Below are 18,823 nucleotides of genomic sequence, written 5' to 3'. Positions count from 1 at the left end.
TCCACGCTTCCACTGAAGGCAAGAGCTCTGACCTGGGATCCCTGCATGTCACACACTGCCTTGGAAGCAACACAGATAGAGCAGCAGGATCCATAACACCTGAATTGCCTTTTGTAGCAATTTCCACTCCTTTGGTTGCAGCTTTAAAGGAGTCATCAACTCAGTGCTGGCATTTGTCTTGCTTAGCTGCTGAGAAGCCTGACCCTGTTGTCCTGGATAACACCCCTACACCTCACCTTGCTGTAACCTTGTGCCACCCCACCAAGTACCTGAAAATAGCTGTGCTGGGGATTAAAGCAAGCAAACAAAAAAGCCACGAGTTGTCACGGGAGAAGCCTTGCTCAGGACACATAAGGTCAGGCTTCCTCCCAGGGCAGGAGGTGGTGGCCGAGGGACCACGTTACATAGACAGTTGGGAACTAAGAGCAGAGCTGTAAGGACAGAGTCAGCACAGCTGGTGCCTGGGCTCTCAGAACACCACAGTTAGGTAGGGCTGGACAAACACAGCTTTGCTCTGCAATTAGTTTTAGCGGTTGCAAAGTCCAAGCCAGGTCTCACAGAGAAATTTGTCTTTTTTTTTTTTTTTTTTTGTATGTGAGATTTCTGGAAGAACAGAGCAGTCTCATGGAAGAGGTGTTAATGGAAGCTTAGTCACAACATTTCCCCAAAGTGCAGAAAATACTGGAACAGTAAATAATAAATATTTTATTAAAAGCAGGTTACATCTTGTGCTTCCTCTCTGTTATTGTCTGCAGCTAGCAGACCTCATCTACAAGGTCTCTTAAATATTACACTTCATCTATACTTTGCTGTTTAGCAAATATAGCCAAAGATCTGCAAACAGAGACAAAAGCTTATTATTGTGCTTCCAGGCTATCACAGCCCCAGCAGCACGTACTCACAGGGGCTGGGCACCTGTGATTGCTAGAATGACACCCATTTCTACAGGAGCATAGCAAGTAACAGCAAACAAAGCAACAAGATAACAAAGCTATCCACAGAAACTGGGAACACCCATGTCTTTTTCCTGGGATGACCAGTCACACAGAGCTGTGCTAGAATACTTCTCTTGAGGTTTTTCAATAGCTTAAGACTTTTTTTAAAATCCAGATTGCAAACAGATCATAAGCAATCTTCATATAAAACCTCTTCCCTGCTGCACATAGATAGAAAATAGCAGTTCTGCTTCACAGCACGCGGCTGCTCTGCTCTAAGAGAGGCAGGTGAATGTGCCTGCAGTCACACCACCAACCTCAGAAAGAAGCAAAGAAGGAGGAAGGTGTTTTGTGGCATGTTCTGTTTTATAATGAGGTGCTGGGGATGCAAACAAGGGGCAGGTTTTATAACCTGAGAGACACAGATGCAGATTTAGTAACAACCAGCTCTTTACAGCTATGCATACTTTGTGTCATTTGCAGTAAGCAACTGAGCGGGACTTAAGCTAAAGATTGCTGTTAAGTTTTAGAGTTTTTCTCCTGGAAAGTTTTTGTGGCTAGAACTAACTAGAATGCTGGAAGACGCTGAGAAATCGCTGCCAGCTGGAGCTGCTGGAAGGGCTCTGCCCTGCAGCTCTCACGGAGGGCACTGTGGGTAGGTCAGACGTGGTCCTACAGGGCTGCGTTGGTTCTGAGGCAAAGCACCTCTCTGGCTTTGCAAAGGGCGTGTGGGAGCTCTGTACAGAAGATAAAACAGCTGCCTTCAAAGAGAAAAAAAAAAGCAAATTAAGGTTGTAACTGGATTTAGCTGTAAGTGTAACCTGCTTTTTGTTTATTTATGTCCCACTTTCTTAGTCTTGATCATACTCATTACTGCAGGTGCAGCACAGAGCTGTTTAAAGTCACAGCTAAGCCAGCTGAACAAAGGCCTTTAAGCAGTGGGGTCTTGTGGCTGCTGTGAGTGGTTTTAGAGGGAGCTGCCAGGAGGGTGGCCGTGCCTTGGGCTTGCTTCTGAATCACACATGCTATTTCAGGATGATTGCAGGATGACAAATGTGCACAACCCGTACTTCCGTTTTTTTTTATGTTTTCGTTGTTTTTAATGCATCCTTGCCTGATCTGTTGTCCTGTCTCTTAATGTCTCTCCCTTGTTGTAATTGAATGAAACACAAAATCCATCAGGGCACTCTTGATTCTGCCCAACGTTTTTGCCCTGCAAATGTGGGATAATGCTCTGACTTGTAGGTGCACAAAATGACAGTCACAGAGCAGCTACACCCTTCAGAGCAGCAGGTGGGTGCTCTGATGAGCATCTCTGCAGACAAAGATTATGGAGAGGCAGCTGAGCTGATTTGCAGCTGCTCCTTAGGGCTGCTCTAAGCAATAACATGAAAGCAACTGGTGAATTTGAACCATGTGGGGTATTTAGGGTGTTGACGGGTGCGTATACTGCTTTTTCATCTTTTGCAAATGCAAAAACTTGAAAAAAAAAATGAAGCTTTTCTATTTACGGCAGGTTTGCTGAGTTATGATAAGTGGCTGCGTGCTCTTAGGTCTCAGCAAACACAAGTTAAAACTCATTGCAATGCTTTGGCTGGCTGCTTATCCTTAAACGTACATAACTTGCTACTGAATCATTTCATTTCATGGTTGCATTGCCATGATCAGCACTTTGGTTTCTGTTTGCTTAGGAGCCCCTTAGGAGGCCAGCAAACGCTGTAGCAGGCTTATTGCCTCCTGCTTTAAATAAAGTGACATTTGGACTGAGAAGCTCATTTCCTTTTGTGTGGAAGGAGTTTGCACAGTAAACAAAGAGCAGAGAGAATAGATTCAGACTTCATTTATGTGAAGGCATGGAGAAACTGTAGGTTACTGTTGTGCAGTTTCGTTACTTGAAATGACAGACTTTGAGGTTTTTCCTATATAGGAATCAAACGTCAGGTCCTGAGTCCATGTTTAGATATTTGTTAACTTTAGAAGTACCAAATACCCAGAATCTCCCACTGAGGTCAGACAGGATGTTTCTGAGGTGAAGAGATGATCAAGATGCTCATTCTTTTTTTATAAGCAGACTGTATCTATAGATGAGGTTTCTAACTTTTGGTATGTTAATTTTGTAGCTATAGTCTGGAAGCAGCTTCATTTTCTGAGCTGACCTTGGAAAATGTGTTAGTTTTCTCTGCACTCCGTCGCAGGAAATGTTATTTGCCTCTTAGACTCCTTTTTTCCCTTTTAAAAGGGGAAGAAAAATGGAACTAAATCATATAACAACACATTATGAGCTGAGAATTTTATTTCATATTTTAAAGCCAAAATGCAAACTTTTATATTTGAACCTTTTCTTTCAGTGGAGACACCTGATACAGTGTCCAGGTAGTTCGGTGTTTAACACTTAATTTGGTTAGTATAAGTCTGTATAATGCATAAGAGTAATGCTGTCTTTGCGCCTTTGCCATTGCACGTACCTGGCCCATAAGTGCTAAAACACTTTGCATTTTCACAGGAATAGCCTGTCAGTGCTCTGGGGAGGTACCTCAGGGATAAATCAGAGCAGTGGAAAGAAGTTGGTTTGCAGAGATTCCAGCGCCATGCCTGTTGCTTGGAGCCTGAACTGCCACATCAGCATCACTTGCAATGGCAAATCCTGGAGGAAAAGCTGATGCTATGAAGGAAGAACAGTGGCAGCAGGGCCTTGCTGAGTCCAAGGCTCTGGGCAGCAGGTCTCAGGAATGCCCATGGCCATGACATGCAGCTGAATATATCCTCTAAGCCTAAGCCACATCCAGGCTGGTGTGATGAGCCACGTTCAGTCAGGGGGACACTTGGGAAAGTGGCCAACATTGTCTGACGCTGTCCAGACAGCTCTGCTCGTGGTCCTCCCATGTGGGGAGGAGGGATAAGCCCCAGGGCCCCCTGTGCCTCATCCCAGTATGCATGCTCTGTGGGCTCCTGGGCCACTCTGTGGGTGCTGGGGGAGAGAGGAAGTGTACCCTGGCCAACCCCTCCTGTTCTGTGAGTGGCTCTAAGACCAGCCAGATGGCAGATTGCTGTCTGGTTTTATCTGTATCACCATCATTCCACATGCTTCTTCAGAAGGTCTCATAGTTATTGCATGAAGTCAGTATAAAACCCATTTTTAAAGAGCAAGGAAGGATCACATTACCAAGATCTCAGATAGCTACCAAGTGTTCATCCGAGCCAATTAATTCCTGGCCTGTGCTGTGTCTTTGACAAGATCTAGCAGAGAATGTCACCACAAACTAGTATGTTTTAGCAGAGATTTTCCAGAGAATGTGGCTTGGAATAAGTTCAGAGCTGTACAGCAAAAGCACAGCTTAACACTACTAAGGATGCTACCTCATTTTGCAGTAGGGTGGGAGTGTTTTTTTTCTTGCTTGTATAATTTCTTCCCAGAATTGCACTGTCACTATCTCGTACTTTTTGGGCATTAGGAACTCTGAACATGAAGAAAAATTCAGCTGATACAGCCACCTTGGAAAAGTTTCTGGGATAAACACTCTGCAGTTTTGTATGACTTGCTCTAACCCTAGATGGGGTCCAGAGTTGCTCTAAAAGTTCTGGGGCATTTTGATGAACTGAATGAGTTGCTCCCACTTTGAGACTTGGCACATTTTACCTAGACGTAGTTACTGCTGCTTGGGCTTATACCATAAACCTCTGTGTGATGGCCTGGCTCCTGAAAAGTCCTTGCTCATGGTATTCAGAGAAAATTTGTCATTGTTGCTGCAGAATTCTGCCCAGCCCAGGAGCTCTGCCTTGCTCTTTCAGGTATGTGAGGAAAATTTCCATTAATATTAATAACAAAGTAATAAATTATTCAAGTAATTTTACTATTAAAGGGAGGACACTGAAAGAATGAGAATTCCCTCTGAGCTAAATAGATGGCATCATTCACACCTGGGAACACAGCACATGCAAAATGATGGGATATGGGATGACACCCCTTGGAAGACATTACTTTGAACTGTACAGCTGCACTAAGCAGGTCCTGAATCCAGCCTGTCACTGCTGATTGTGCTGCAGAGCATTTTACAAATGTCCATTTGGATTTGGGGAATTAGAAAGGTTGTTTGCATACTTTGTTAGTCTTCTTATTTTGCCTTTTTTTAATTATTATTTTTTAATTGCTGCCCAGTGAAGACAGATGGAAAAGATTAATTGGAGAGGGGACACTTTTGGTCATCTTCAAGAGCCAGTGCTCTTGAGGGAAAGTGAAACTAGCTGAAAAGTTGAGAAGTTCTCAGGAAAAGGTTGAGACTTAAAAATAATAATAATAATTTAAAAAATCAGGTACTCAATATTTTTACCGTTTTTCTGTTCATTAGTAAGACGACAACAGTTCTGGCATCTGCAGGGTTAGTTAACACTGATCTTTCACCATTACTAGATTTCATTTTACTTTTTAGCAAAACTCCATATGAAATACATGTTGTGGTAGAATGGTAACTTCCTTATTAATCTTATTTTATTTTATTGAGAATACTTCGGCTGGTTTTTAGGATAAATTCCACTGTAAAAACATTACTTCCTTGGCTCTTTTGAAGTCGAGGAGATGGAGCTTCAGGCCTTCAGCAGCTCAGACTGAACCCTCACCAGGTTTATTCATGGCATAAATAAGAAAATGAGTTTTTTCTTCAGATAAAGTCTGCATGGAGGCAAGAAACCAGGAGCATGTGGATGTGGGTAGAGCCAAATGTGATTGTAAATTCAAAGCTCACATCTATCTTGCTGCAGAATGGAGTTACACAGCAATGATTCTCCCCAGTTGTGGATGCCAAGATGAGATATACCCATGAAAGCTTAATGCTCAAGCCTGACCCTGAATTTTTTAATAAAATGTGATGGCTGGAAAGATTTACAGCAGCATGCCATGCCTGTTTATGCCTCCAAGCTGTGGAAAGCAGTCCTTTGTAACCAGAGGGCAAAACTGAGGCATTTCTACCAGCCAAAATCCAGCCTGATCAGGGGCTGCTCAGGCCTTGGGGAGCCGTTGTGGAATCAAAGCAGTTGCTGATCCTAATGGATGCACGTGGTATATAGGCTGGGGAAAGAGAGTGCTGCTTCTTTGTGCCCTTAACTCTGTGGAATGAGGGAAGTGTGCAAAGGTGTTAGTCATTCAAGGCATCAAACTGGGTGGTTACAAAAATCTGGTAAGAATACGAAAACTGGAACACTTTCATCATGTTAAGCTAAACTGAGACAGCTTTTATTGCAAAGAGTGCTTCTCATAATACATTGTTTTTTTGTTTATTTTTTCTCAACAGTATAGCACAGTTTGTTCTCAGATCATCAGTGACAGATGGTCCTTGATTGTTTCTAATCATTTCCAGCAATACAGGTGATCTGGCAGCAATGCAGGATGTATTATCTTTATTTCCTGGAGAGCAACACTCTCCTTGGTGAGAAATGCTCTTCATAGTACGCTGTATTCCAGCAACCAAGACTTACAGCATCACCACAAAAGAAATAGCTAGATGATGGTGTGGTATATACTGAAAGTGCTTCCCTGGTGTAAACAGTTGCTGCTTCATTGCCCCAGGCAAATTTTTTCTTATTTACAGCAGGTGAATACTTGGCCTTTCTTGTACTTTAATACTACAAAGAGCCTCCTGACCCAATATCATCTGTTAGATTTTGCACAACCAGCAATGAAGCTCATGTTACCAAAAAAAAAAAAAAAAAAAAGAGTGTGAAAAAAGTGTGTGTGGGTGAGCTGCTAGAAAAGCACGGTGCTTGCAGAAAATCTATTTGATTCAGTAGCGGTCAGTCTCAAACCTGAGGTAGGTCTTAGTTCTGGCTGTACAGAACTTCTGTGAACATTCTTATATGAACAAGGAATCTAGCAAGGTTGGGACTTTCATTTGAATCAGATCTCTCCCACAGTTTACGGGGATGGTGTATGAGCAATTGGCCTGATCTAATGCTGCAAAATGTTCACTTGACATGATATGTTCAACTCAGTAATTCACCTTGTCTTTTTTGATTTGTGCAAACATTCATGCAAGCAGGGTTTTGCTAGCATTAATGCTTGCAGTGGCTGCTGTTCTGACAAATCAGGGCACTTGTGAGACAGAAGGGATGATGGTTATTAGATGTCTTCAGTGTAAATGGGGTCAGACTGCTCCACATTCACTCCATGCTTGGCTGCTCCCTTCTTTGCTCCCAGAAACTTCCCACCCAGGGACAGGCCAGTCCAAGCAAACAGCTCTCAAACAACTCATTGTCTGAAATGCACACGGGCTTTTAACTGAAGTTACCAACAACAATATACATCAGTAACGAAATACATGTTCATTTGTGGATAACTCACAGGCAGAGAAAAGCTGGCCTTATGTGGCCTGGTAAATTGTCTGCAATGAATAATTCAACCAGTTAAAGTGCATTTGCTAATAAAAGAGAATGGGAAGAGAGATGTGCTAGCGGCAACAATGTGTTGTCAAGCCAAGTTGAAAATGAAAGCAAGAAGTAGGGCACTTTGCTGCTTTCCCTCTCTCCTCTGCATTAATACCCAAGAAAGTTTATGCCCTTTGAAAGCATTAGAGCTTTGCACTCTGGCAGGAAACTCCAGAAACAAAAGAGAGGGCAAGACGTCACCTTGTTCATTCCTTGGCATTCTGGAGTGTGCACAAGCACATAATTCTTGATATTGCACGTTTCTATTGAGATGGTGTCCAAGGGGTGCAATTCAGGCTTAGCACTGGGAAGAGGCACAGTTCCCGTTGAAGCCATGGATGCTGGTGGTGACCTGGGAGCGTGATGGCTGTGCACGCTGTCAGCTGGTGAGTTGTGCTCTCTCTGCAGCTGTCAAGCTTCAGACCAGCAGCAGGATTATGCAAAGGCTAACTGATTTCAAACATTCTCAAAAGGAATTTAGGAGCAGCTGGTGATTAAGAGGATGGGATTATCACAACAGGTTCCTTATTTCCCTGCGTGACATCATAGGCAAGGTGCAGCACACTGCCCACCAGCTAAATTGGCCAAGGCCATCATTAGTATCCAGGCTGCTGCATGTTTCTGGGGCAGTGCTGGTCAAGACACTGCCTTTGCTTGGAAATTAATATTAGAAAAACTGGCTGGGGATCCACACACAGTCATTTTTCTCTTCATACTGACAGTGATTTGTGAGTTTAACCCCTTTATGTGCTATGGTGAGCAAGCCAGACGCGCTATGGTGAATATCAGGATGCTGTAACAGAAGAATGCTGCTAACTTCCTCACGTGTTGGACTGTATGCTTTAAGAGGAGGATTTTGGTACTCACAAAGAGGTGTGATTTGGTCAGAGAGCTCTCTCTGTAGTTGATTTTTAGGTATTTTTCCCTAGCTGAGCCTCAGTTTTCTTACCTATTTTAGAGGCACAAGAGGCATTAACTTCACTGGTAAAGTGTTTTGAGATCTACCAGGGAAATCCCCTCAATAAGATGAGAGGTTGTTTTTAAAACACTTTAAATTCTTCTGTGAACATTTTCAAGCCCTGTTTTGCAACAGAGTGGAAAAAACACTTTTTAATGCCTCTTCTCTTGGCTGCTCTGTTGCAGCCCTGGGTGCTTGCTTCAATATTCCCCCTTGTGCTTCTGTCTCCTTCTGTAACCCACCACCACAGCTCACTGATACCTACATACCTCCATGGGCTACCTAACCAGGCACATGGATGGCTTATTTTTTCTTGGAATAAGAAAAGAATAAAATGTTCCTTGGGAAAAGGCCTCTTCTCCTCCACTTCTCATCCTGATACCTGGTAAAGGCCAGAGGAATTCTGTTTGCCTTCTCCAGGGCAGAAACCCCTTCATTGTGTTCCTGAGTGCCACAGCCCTCTTACAGCTGGTTTTGCACATGAGATCTCAGCTGGGTAATGTGGAGGGTAGCGCTGCTGGCTGTCCTGGGCAGAGGATGCATATATGTCTGTCCAATGAGTAATGCACTCTGTACATGACAGGGTGTGTTAATCCTGTATTTTATGAGGGTTGGCAGGGTTTGCTGACTTCCCCTCCTGCAGAGATGAGAGTGGAAGCACCGTGCCTCCTCACCAGAGCTGGCTTCTGACCACTGCTGCTGTTTGTTAGCCACACACCAGAGACCAAGACTAACAGTGGTTATTACGTAAGTTATTCAAGGGTAGTAAACAGAAATTTCATTAAACAGAGTGTGGTGAATCAGTTCATTAAAGTGCAGCTTTTCTCAAATGCATCTGAAATATCTTAGTGCACTGAATGATGTCTAGAATGCTTCTGAAATTACCATATGTATTTATTTTCTAACAGGAGTCAGTCCTTTTTCTTGCAGGGCACAGTTACTGAAAGCATTTAAGAGCAACAAAAGAAGGCCAGGTCATGTGGTGACCGAATGCAGGTTGCAAGAGCCAGGAGCAACAAACCACATTTGAAACAGAATCACAGTTGGAGGTGAGCAAAGGGACACCAGCCTTGCATGGTAACACTGGGATGGCAATTTCACTGCCTCTGGGAGCTGGGCAGCAGATCGCAGTTCATGTCTTGCAAGGGTCTGTGTCTCACCAGACCCATTTGGGGCCATCCCTGACCTTGCTGCACAGGGCACAGTACCAGCCTGGAGCACTGGGCTGCTCAGCTCCCTTCCCCTGCAGCATCCCATTTCCTCTGGCTGCCTTTCCGCACTGCTGGTGCTCCTTGCAGACAAATGGGGGTCAAGGTGATCTGCCAGAGCAAAATTACAAGCCTTGCTATGGTGCACTTGTTCTCGGTCAGGATTTACGTAGCTAGCATGCTCATTGCTTGGCCTCTGCTTCCTCTATTGCCATTAAAATTAAGGGACCTCTGAGGGTGACGGCAAAGAAAAGAGCACTCAGCAGTTATAACATTAGCTAAGGAAGAAATCTAAGGCAGGACAGCACATTCCCTCCAGGCCTGCAAAATAGCCTGTTCTTATCTTGCTGTGGTAGCAGTGGATGCCCAGTGGGTAAGCCTGCCACAGCCATGTGCCGGGGCTGTCTGCAGGATAAGTACATGGTGTTCCCCAGTGCTGTGTTCCGACACCACCTCTGGTCTGCTATTTCCTTCCATTAACCCTGCAGCAATTCCCCAGCTGGAAGCAGCTCCGTCACACCCAGCCTGGCCAGTGTGTTCAGGACTGCTAGCACCAAATGCTTTTCCTGATTTTTTTCCTCTGAACACTCCCAGCTTTGTGTCTGATTGTGTCTGAAGAGGATTCTGATGCTTTTTGCAGAGATGCCCTCCTCCTTGGTGGCTTGAGCCACCAAGAGAGCCACCAGAGAGCCACCCCGGGACAGAGGGCAGAGCAGGATTTGTCCTGAACGACGGCGCTTGAACGCTTACAAGCTCAGTGGAAAAAATGTGAAAGTGTGGGAAGCAATGATCTCTCAATAACCAACCAAAAGTGTGGAGTCAGACGTTTAAAAGCAGACTTGGCAGAAAAACAAAGAGAGACTCTGCATGAACAAATCCAAAAACAACAACAGAAGTTCTCCTTTGCCCCTCTTGGGTTAGAGCACTGCCTTTCTGTAACATCAGCCTGCCACTCTGTCTCTTTCTCACATGCACCCCATCTACTCCTGTCCAAAATGTGTTCAGAAAGCACAACAACTCCGCAGGAACAACATTAACTGATTTGCATATTTTCTGTACCACAATTCAAGAGGAGAAAGAAGAAAGATCCAGCCATGAGACAGCATACAGTACAGGGCTGTCACGCACAAAGCAGCCAAGGAGCAGCACTGTGCTGCAGGCACACCCTTGGCAGCTCCGATTGCAAGAGATCTGCTCCGAACTGGGTAAACTGGGAAGCAGCAGTGCCTGTGTGCACAGAGATACACAGGACTGGGACAGGGATGGTTGTTTTTTCCTAACTTGAAACAGCTCTGGGATGTCGAGAGTAAATCTAGAGTATGAAGGGGAGACGGCTGCTCAGGGGACAGGGAAAGAAAGGCATTTAGGAAACTGTTAGTCAGTCAAGCTTAGTTTAGTAACTTGTAATCATAGCACATCACAGATGATACGGGGCATCACTTCATGAATAGCTTGTCTTGCGCTCCCAGCCCAGACTGGAAGGGGATCTGGTCTCCTAAGTATACACATTTGGCAGGGAGGGAGAGCTTGCCTCCCGCTGTGCTTTCTTAGAACCACGAAAATGAGGATCCGGTTTGCTTCTATAGTTTGAAAAGTTTCATCATACATTTCTACCCTTGGGTACCCAAAAGGTGTACATATAATTTTATACATAGTTATAAGTCACTGTAAGGCACTCTCTATATTCCCTTTCATGTACATTTATAACATTGCAACGAGGTGGTTTGACTGTATGTTTTTGCCTATAACAGGCCCAAAGCTGCTTCTGGAGCCAAAACCTCTGATGTGCAGAGGGGTGAGGTAGAGTTGTGCTGCCAGCAGCAAAGTTGCAGCAGTATGAATTAGAGGAGGAGAACACCAAGGAATAGTGCATTTCAGTGCGATCTCTTCTGTCAGAGCAAATGTGTTGTGTCCAGTGAGTCTGCATGTTTATCTGACCCTTCCCCTCTCCCAGTCGTTATTTCAGTGCATTATCTCCTTGTGCCATGTGTCAGCAAGGAATAATGACACTTGGTTTCCCTGCTTGGTGGGACTGGGCATGCCTCCTGCCAACCGCTTCCCCCAGTGCATCATCTTTTCATACCAGTCGGTAATGGGGCAAATATCTTATGAATAATACAAAACTGATCGAGACAAAACCCAAAAACCACATTGCACTTTCTTTGGAAATACTTTAGACTGGGACTACTTTGGGAGGATAGTATTCTCCTGTGAACCACCTCCACTCCCCAAAACTGCTCCTCTGAGTGACTTCCCAAAATATCCACACAGCTCCAGGAAAAACTCCAGAAGTTCAAATTAGAGCAGTTTGCTCTGCAGTCATGACTTCAAACACTGCTGTTTAGCAGCCTTCTGAAATACAGTATTTCAGTGTCTTTTGCTCTTTGCACAATAGCAGTAATATGAAGAACTCTCACAAGCACAGCTGGTCTAAATAACTTTGTGTATGAAATGTAAACAGACTTCTTGGGCTGGGTACATACATCCTGCTGCTCTGGATGATTTCTAAACACAGAACACAGTGAGCATCAATTGACAACCCATAAACTATTGAAAAGGGATGCTAAGCTATTTCTGTACCCTGAAAGTATGCACTGTCTGGAGGAAATGTGAAAGGATAGTTTTGGTATGCAGCTTAGATTTAGTGAAAGAATTGAGACAGTTGAGTACATTTAAAAATACCTTGACATATAGTTTATTTATATATATATATATATTTTTTTTTTCTAGAATACCTATTAAGTAGTAACTTAATGATGTACTAATGCAAACAGCTCAAGCTCAGAAATGCTTAGTCAATTTTTTCTTAAGAGGAAATAAAAAAGAAGACTAGCTATCACTGTAAGTATGGGGCAGCTCTATCTCTCTGCTGTCTTTTGAACCCTCCACACACCCACTCATTGTGCCATGGCTGCAGCTGCCCGCAGAGCCTGCAGGCTGCTGGGGTGCAGCAAGCTGTGTGTCTCAGGCTGTGCTCCAGGCCTTGGACTTCGGCATGACCCATATGCATATCCCAAAAATTAGAGCACTGCACCCAGGAGATCAGCCCTGAGCCATTTCTGACAGGACTTAATATATGGCACAAGATCTGCTGAAGGACAGAGGATAACAGGCTCATTTATCAACCTGTCCAAAGCAGTTGTCTTATGGATGTATTTCAGCATCTCAACTATTTTGCAAGCTGCTGCTTCACGCAACTCTAAATTCCTCTACTAAATTCCTGCAGACACTACCATGATGGCCTCACTTTGGGTAAGGAAGCCACATAATGCTTCAATACGGTCATGCTGTAAGGCTGGAGCTGCTGCACACACCAAAACCCTGAGGAGGAGCTCTGTACCTTGTCTGGATGGTGTTGACACCAAAGCCAAAAACTGTAGGTGGCCATGAAATGAGCCAAGTGAGGGATTTATGTCATTTTTTTCTTTCTTGGAACAGGGAGATATATATATTTATATTATATTTATTTGTGAACAATTTTTGTGATTTACTTTCCTTCCCTCTAAAAATGCATGTATTACAGTTCTTTGAAGCTTCAGAAAATCTTTATTTGATTCTTTAATATGATTATTTGACTCTTAAAAGCATGGTGGCAGAAATGTTAAATATGCAGTAAGACCACAAATTCTTTGAGTTATAGAATATGTACCAAAAAAAAAATAATTAATGATTTGTACTACCACACAAGTAAGAGCACTAGATATCCACTCACCTACTAGATAACCCGATTTGCTGAATGCACTAGATCTACTGATGTACTGGACTCTACAGTTGGGAAAATTAGCTTTCTTTTTATTGATATTGAATCTATCAACAGATAAAAGGGACTATGGAAATTTTTGATAAGGAAGAAATCATCGTTATGATGGTGAAGTCTGTAAAGAATCACCTGCTTCCAGATACCAGGATCAGCAAAAACAAGCAGAATACCAGAACAGAATTGATGGCACTTTTCTATGTAAGGTTTCACAAAAAGAGCACAGTGGAAAAACATGCATTTCTTGAAGATGTGTCAAATTAGCACTGTGAATATTCGTGTTTTGACCATGTCCATGGTGTGCCAAGTCCATGGTGTGGCTACCTGCCTGTAGCAAAGAGTGTTGTGGGGCACGAGCCAGGGCATCTTCAAGGATCAAACTGTCCAAAGGAGCTTTCTCAGTTAAAAGTGAGAGTTTAGTGACTTCTGGCAACTTTTTGCCTCTCACCAGAATATTCTTGCCAGCAAACTTGTTTATTTGGATATTTGTGGAAGGTGAATCATAACAAAGGAATCACAGACACAGCTGAAACAGGCTGCCGCCCGGTCCATCTTCTGGCAGCTCATTTTAGGAAAACATCACTGATTTACTGCCATTGACATACAAAATCCTACAGAGGAATCAGGCCTTCGCTTCTCAGACATAAAAGTTTGATTTTTCGGGCTATGCTGGATAACAGGAGGGCTATTATTTAGAAGGAAACTGTTAAGTACAGTGTAAACAAAAGAAAAGAAACAAAAATGAAGAGAGATCATGACTGCTGCAATACCTTCAGCCTCAGCACCCTGAAAGTCCTGTGACATTTCTGCTGAGCATCAGATACTGACACTGCTTTTCTACAGCATCCAAAGCTTTGCTGGGGGTGGATGCTAACACTGAAAAATGAGCCACCTTCACTGCAACCATCAGGGGGTGCAGTACCATTTCTGGGTGCTCCCCACCTGGCACCAGGGTCTTTGGAATGTCCCTGGGAAGTGAAAGAGAAAAGGCTCCTTGTGCTGGAGGCTGTGGTCCTGGAGCCCAGCAGAGCAGCCCCTTGTTCTTCTCATTTCTATTCCTGGTAATCAAAGCATGAATCAAAAATCTCCCCTCCAAAATTCTTCAAAAACTTCAATCAGTTTTTTGCTTTGTTCTGTAACAAAGCACTGAAGTTACACCCTGTTTCAGTACAAGGGGGCAAAGTAATGGACATTGTTCACCCATACAGGGAACCTGCACAACACTGCTTCAAAGTCTGCAAGATGGGAGGCAGAAGAAAACATGCTACATCACATGCTTTGCCCCTCAGTGCAAAGGGTCAGTCTCCATGTCAACACCCAGAGGGAGATCTGGCCCCCAAGGCATGGAGTTGGCACCAAAAGGTGTGCCTGACACAATACTGTCCTAAAAACCACAGGGGGCAGAAGTCTTGGGCTCTCCTGCTTTTCAGCATCCTCTACTCCCTGTTCCTGAGAGCCTCTGAGCTGCTGAGCCTCTCATGGTCCATGACAGGGAGGCTCCATTTTCTCATCACTGCCTCCGGCATGGGGTGCTTCAAAAGCAAAGCTGGAAGGGTTTGTCAGGTAGGAGAGACATGCTGGACTCAAGCTGCTATTTGTGGTTGGGAAATCGTATGTTCATAACAGATACATAATCAGTGCAATGTGGTCAGGAACTTGTTTCACCACGTGTGCACCAGGGCAGAGGTATAGGCTCGAGCTGCCTCTTTCTTCCTAAACTCTTTTATGATTTTCTGTTCTGGTGGGCAGCCCCTGACCTGCTACCCATCAGTCGGTCAGATGTCTCCCCTTCACAAAATAAATGCAAAATTTTGGGGGGGAGAACTGAAATTATTCGCAATTTCAATAGCAGATACAGCTGAAAAATATGATTGTTTCAGCACCTTCTGTTTTCCCCTTTGTTTCACCTCAGGACCTCTGTAACTATTTGAATTTCCAATGGAAGTTTTAAAATGCATTTTTTTCCATTGCAAGTGACCTGAAGTGTAAGAGGAGTTAAACACAGGGTTAGGAAACACAGCAATTATTTGTCAGGTTGAGCTAAGTGCTTTTGGTTGCTTAAGATTAAATATTTCTCTCCTTCTCATCTTGCCAACCAAGACCTGTTCTTTTGTTTTGTTTTGTTTTGACCACTGAGCTGATAAGCACTTCCATTCCTTTGGCTGCTTGTGGGCAGCTGTAACACCAGTGAAATACATGTACTGCATCATATGTTTCTTCTTTCTCCACCTGATGTTCTTACTTGCCTTGAGCTCTTAGGGATGAGAATTTGAAGCCTTCATCGCTGCTTTCCAGCACATTTTCTCCTTTTCCTTCTTCTTTTTTTTTTTTTTCCAATCTGACCCCTGCACTTCTTGCTGTGGACAGAGCAGATAGCATGTGCAAATCACACCCTCGCTTTGCAAGACAAGAAGTTTCAGAGGATGTTAAGCTTGGCAAAGCATTACAGAGATGCATCATGGCACAACAAGATGCTTTGTCTTCTGTTTCTTTAGCTTTTTGCACTTCCTTTCACACTGACTGCCAACACTTTTTGCTTTGGGATGGGTATTTATCAAACACTTGAAGCCGGTCTCCCACTTGTCAGGGATAGCCAACAATTCAGATGTGTGGAAGTTTCAGCATCCGCATTGGTGGCTTCTCTGGTTCTCCTCCTGAGCACCCAGTGTGGAATATTTCTATTCCTGATTCTCCTGCCAGTGCCTGAGTAGGATACAGAAAGGTCACAGGAGAGAGTCCTCATTGACAAAATCCTGAACATAGGCAGCTTTACTGGAAAGCTGGCGTATTATATGTGCTGCCGATAACTGTGCTGCTAGAAGAGAGATAGCACAGACAATAAAATTCAAACAATGTGTGTTTGCCCAGCAGCATGTGAACTCGCAGCTGGCTGCTGGAGGAAGCAGGGAGCAGTTTGTTCATGGTCAAGGCCAGAGAAGCAGTAAAGGAAGACTCGGGAATGACCTCCTGGCAGCTGGAGACCCTGTTAGCCAGATCTGAATTTGTGGTCTCGCTTCCCCCGGGTGGTATTGGACAGAGAGAGCGGTGCTGGAGTTGTCCCTTAGAGACCCTGCAGCCTTCTGGTCCCAGCGTGACAAGCCACGTGCCAACCTCGTGAGAAATACCTCTCCCTGCTGCCTTCCACGCAGAGCATTTTGCAAGTGAAAGGGAAGAGAAAGCACACAGAGGTACAAGGGGCAGTGTGTCCCCACTGGATCATGTACAGCAAGGGAGAAAACACTATGTTTTGGCAAGTGTGCAACTGAGTATATGCTTTTAATACTAGCAATGGGGCTGCAAATCAGTTTGGCACACACATGGGTCTGCAGGGCTGCTGACGGGAGCTGCTCCAGAGGCAGCAGGTGAGCCCATGTGCTGCCCTGGCTGCCAGCACCACAGGCAGCTGCCTGCACCCGCGCTCTGCCTGCATAGGCTGTTGTTTTAGCAGCTGTGTCTTCCTAATCCCCCCGCAGCATGTGTTTGCCCTTCCTTGGCACGGCAGTGCCAGTGGCAACGGATGCAGCTATGCTTGGCTGGAGCAGCTGGGAGTGCAGGGAAGGGTGGCCTATGAGAAAACTTTATTTTCATGCTGATAAAGATCAACGTTTTTCTCTCCATGGCTCCGCAGCAGTTCCTGGCAGGGAACTGAGTCACCCATCCTAGGGTGGGGGCAGCTGCCACGCCAATAAAGCAGGGCTGCACGTGATGTCCAAGGCAAGTCACAAAGGGAAGCTCAGGACAGAGGGACAAATTTGTGTACAGGCCAGAAAATAAAGTTGTTTTTAGGGGCCATTTGGATCACAGCATGTGTCACCCATGGGCTGGTCTGTAGGAAATATTTGTTTGCATTGCCATCATTTTTCCCAGCCTGTCACCCTCCTGTGTCCCAGGGTGCTATCACTACTGTCTCCATAATCACAGCTCTGAGAAATTGCAAGGAATGCACAAGGGCCCCACCGTGCTAGGTAGCACATGGGCACTGGACACAGTCATCTTTACCCCAAAGCGTCTAAACACTCTGAAAAAAGAGTGAGAGGCAGTAGACAGGCATGCCGAGAGGTGTGATCAAGGAGGTGGCAATGCGGAGGAGGGCTGGAAGTTTTAAGAATTGTGTGAAAACCCTGCAAGCCTCAATAAGAAATGTTGGGCAGTGGAGATCTAGATAAAAGGCTGTGTGAAGGGGAGTATCCAACTCACAGGACTGGCACATTCAGCTTCATTAGCTAGGGTGGGACTCAGCAGGCGAAGCTTTCAGAATCCTGTCTTGTTCATTTGGAGATTGTTATCATGGTGAGAAGATGCCAGGGTCTCAAGCTGAGGCTTAAACCTGCATAATGTGCCAGAAAGATAGATGCATGTGGAAAAAATCTTCCTCCCAGCTAGAGATGTAAAATCATTACAGGCTTATTTGCATCGCAGTGCAAAGGGTTTATTCGGTATGTGTTACACAGAGGGTGTCTTCCATCTCCTGGGTCTGGGGGGCTGGTGTCCAGTGGGGAAGTAAAAATCTTTTTCCGAGTTAGAGAGTGGGAAAATAAGGGTTATCCAGTTTGGCTGGGAAAACCAAACACGAAAAAGATCAGTATAGCTGGAGTCAAAACAAAAGCTTTATTTTGGGTTGACTTGATGTGAACGCTTTCAACACTTCCAACCTCCTTTTAATGTTTTACTTCACATTTGAAATGAAGTGTCGAGTGATGTTGCTTAAAAATGTTGGACCTGAATGTGCTGTTAGAACCTGTATCCCCAGCATTTGAGGGTGATTTGCTGAGTTTGACCTGACTCCACACACATTCTGTCACTCACCGAAACTGACGTTTTAGGAGAATTTGACTATGTTCTGTACAGATTACACCCAGATTTTATGAGGAGGGCTGGTCTGGCATTGCTTGTGGCTGAGTGCAATAACAGGGCAGATCAGGAGGGTGAACCAGGACTCACTGGGGTGTAAAACAGCTCTATTCCTCAGCTCAGAGGAGTCAGCATCTGCCCCCCCCCCCTTTTTTTTTTTTCAAAAATGAGTAAGTGTGAGTGGGATCTCTGGGTCTATCTGCCAGCAGCCACCCTCAAAGCAGGGCCTCAGTGGTGAAAAAATAAAACATTTGTGTGATTTCCAATTCTTTGTAAAAGAGGTCTTTCAGTATAGTGTTTAAATAATTGCATTAATAAATAAATGAAACCCACAGTGAACACAAGTCTTTAAAATCATCTGTAAATAAGGCCAGATTTTCCAAACTCACCTTGTGGCTAACTGGCTTGATAAATCCATCAGACAATATTGTAGTCATCACCACTGCAAAAAGTGTGTTTCAAAAGATAAAGCTAGTATTAGCTGCTTGGCAGCTTCACGAGAAGGAAAGCTTCCTCAGCTTCCTCATATTTTCTCCCAGAACCAATTTGATGGATCATGGGCATAAAAAGAGAAAAAATTTTTTTTTTTTTTTTTTTTTTTCAGATCAAGAGGGGATAATTAGTGGATGAAAAATATTTGTATGTGTTAATGCCTTTGGCAGTGCTTCATTCTCAGATTTCTTGTGAGCTGCGTGTGTGA

The sequence above is a fragment of the Oxyura jamaicensis genome, chromosome 4 (genome assembly GCF_011077185.1).
Source record: "Oxyura jamaicensis isolate SHBP4307 breed ruddy duck chromosome 4, BPBGC_Ojam_1.0, whole genome shotgun sequence".
NCBI lineage: Eukaryota > Metazoa > Chordata > Aves > Anseriformes > Anatidae > Oxyura > Oxyura jamaicensis.
The sequence above is the reverse complement of the archived record's forward strand: the minus strand, read 5'-3'. Positions refer to the sequence as shown.